The sequence below is a fragment of the Lactuca virosa genome, chromosome 9 (genome assembly GCF_052849685.1).
Source record: "Lactuca virosa cultivar CGN04683 chromosome 9, Lactuca_virosa_CGN04683_v6, whole genome shotgun sequence".
NCBI lineage: Eukaryota > Viridiplantae > Streptophyta > Magnoliopsida > Asterales > Asteraceae > Lactuca > Lactuca virosa.
In genome coordinates, this window is record NC_136434.1 from 54660134 (window position 1) to 54663277 (window position 3144).

A 3144-nucleotide genomic window follows, 5' to 3' on the forward strand; every position below is an offset into this window, starting at 1 on the left:
ATGTGGTTATCACATATGTTCTGATTTGCAAGGACTAAGAAGAAATAGGGATGTGGAGCATGGAAGGATGAATCTGATCATAGGAAACAGAAGAACGTCGCTTGCCACCAAGATTGGAGTATACTCCTTAGTGTTGGATTAGATTTGAATTTAAACAATTGTTGTTATTCGCCAGATATGGCTACAAACATCATTTCATGGTTTATATAGACAAGGTTTTAGATATTCATTTGATAATGAAAAGGGTTCTATTTATGCTTATTTTAATAATGTTTTATATTTTGAAGCATTTCCTTGTAATGGAATATATGAAACTGTGATGGTTGTAGATAACTTAGGAAATGATGTGTTGTGTGTGGATTCTTCCAATGGTATGGATAAAGCATGATTGTGGCATTGTCATCTTGGACATGTCAACAAGAAAGGCATAGCCCAACTCCAAAAGGATGGAATGTTGGAGTCATTCGACCTTAGGGACGATGACGTGTGTGAGTCTTGTTTACTTGGAAAGATGACCAAGTCACCCTTCACTGGCACTTGTGCGAGGGGTGAGGGTTTATTGGATCTCATACATACAGATGTATGTGGACCCTTTAGATCCACCACAAGGGATGCGAATCGCTTCTATGTGACTTTTATAGACGATTATAGCAGATATGGGTATATATACTTAATCAAGCACAAGTCGGAAACCTTTGAAAAGTTCAAAGAGTTTAAACAAGAAGTGGAGAATCAGTTGGGCAGGAAAATCAAGATGCTTCGATCTGATCGAGGTGGAGAGTACCTAAGTCTTAAATTCCACGACTACCTCAAGGAATGCAGAATAGTTTCGCAATTGACGCCACCTAGGACACCACAATTGAATGGTGTAGCTGAGAGGCGTAATCGAACCTTGCTAGACATGGTTTGTTCCATGATGAGTCGTGCTTCGCTACCTATCTCATTCTGGGGGTATGCCTTAGAGACTGCCGCCCATATCCTTAACTTAGTCCCTACGAAAAAGGTTTCCAAAACACCTCACGAGATGTGGACAGGGAAAGCTCCCTCGTTGGCACATATCAAAGTTTGGGGTTGCGAGGTCTTCGTAAGACGAGAGACTCACGACAAGCTCGAACCTCGTAGTGAGCGATGTATTTTCATCGGCTACCCACACAAATCCTTTGGATATCTCTTCTACAGACCAAGTGACAATGTTGTCTTCGTTGCGAGGAGAGAAGTTTTCCGAGAGTGAGAACTCATAAGCCAAGGAGACAGTGGGAGGCAAATCGATCTTGAAGAGCTTCAAGAGTTGAGCGATGAAGGAACCTCTAACATTGGCGCTCAACCATAGGAGGAAACTCTGGTTGACCCGATTGACGAGTCCTTACCTCTTTGACGTTCCGAAAGAGTTAGTGTTCCACCCCAGTTTTATGGTTTTCATATTACTACAGAAGGGGATACGTTCATTAGTGATAGCACGCTAGTGAATATACGAACCTAACAGCTATAAGGAAGCCATGGCAGGCCCAGAGTCTGCGAAATGGAAAGAGGCTATGGACAGCGAGATTCAATCCATGTATGACAACCAAGTTTGGAATTTGGTTGACAATGTACCAGGTCGTAAGACGGTCGGGTGCAAGTGGATCTTCAAGAAGAAGACTGACGTGGATGGAAACGTGCACACTTATAAGGCGCGATTGGTTGCGAAGGGTTTCACTCAAACTCCTGGAGTTGACTACGACGAAACCTTCTCACCAGTTGCGAAGATAAAGTCTATCAGGGTGATGCTGGCCATTGCTGCATTTCATGACTATGAAATATGGCAGATGGATGTCAAAACTGCTTTCCTTAATGGGAAGTTGGCTGAGGATGTTTACATGGCTCAGCCAGAGGGTTTTGTCAATGCGAAGCATCCCAATAGAGTGTGTAAGCTTGAGAAGTCTATTTATGGACTTAAGCAAGCGTCTCGTAGATGGAATCTTTGTTTCGACGAGAAGGTCAAAGAGTTTGGTTTTCTGCGAAGCGAAGATGAATCGTGTGTATATGTCAAAGCCAGTGGGAGTGTAGTAAGCTTTCTCGTATTGTATGTCGATGACATATTACTCATAGGAAACGACATCCCGATACTGCAGGAGGTTAAGTCCTGGCTCGGGAAGTGCTTTGCTATGAAGGACCTCGGAGAGGCTTCCTATATTCTGGGAATAAGGATAGTGAGAGACAGAAGTAAGAGACTAATACGACTTAGTCAGAATACTTACTTGGACAAGGTACTAAAACGTTTTAGTATGGAGAATTCAAAGAAAGGGGAGTTACCAATCCAGAGTAATGCCAAGTTGAGTAAAACTCAGAGTCCGAGTACTGAAGTCGAGATAGCAGAGATGAGCCGAGTACCATACACTTGCGCAGTTGGCTCAATCATGTATTCTATGACTTGTACTCGCCCTGATGTAGCCTTCGCTTTGAGCATGGTCAGCAGATATCAAGGGAACCCTGGCAGAGCGCATTGGATCGCAGTCAAGAACATTCGTAAGTACCTTAGGAGGACCAAGGAATGGTTTCTAGTCCTCGGTGGGAGTGATGACTTAAAAGTGCGAGGGTACAGCGACGCCAGTTTTCAGACCGATAAAGACAACTACCATTCGCAGTCGGGATGGGTCTTTACCCTCAATGGAGGAGCAGTGACTTGGAAAAGTTCCAAACAGGAGACCGTAGCTGATTCAACGTGCGAATCAGAGTACATCGCAGCAAGTGAAGCGTCAAAGGAGGCAATATGGTTGAAGAACTTCTTTGGAGACCTTGGAGTTGTGCCAGCCATAAAGGAGCCCATGGAAATTTTCTGTGATAATGAGGGAGCGGTTGTCTTGACCAAGGAACCAAGAGATCACGGTAGATCTCGACATATTGACAGAAAATATCACTTTATTCGACATCGGGTGGAAGAAGGACTCCTCGTAGTGAAGAGGGTATCGTCAGAGGATAACCCAACAGATCCGCTTACGAAGGGACTGAGTAGGGTTAAGCACTTGAATCACGCTAGGAGCATCGGGCTGAAGGGCAATATTAGTTTAGATTAGATAGTTTAGAAACGTGTAATAGATAAATTGTAATTAACATTTGATGATTAAATAAAAAGAGTATTATTTATTAGTAATGTTACTGTCTTAT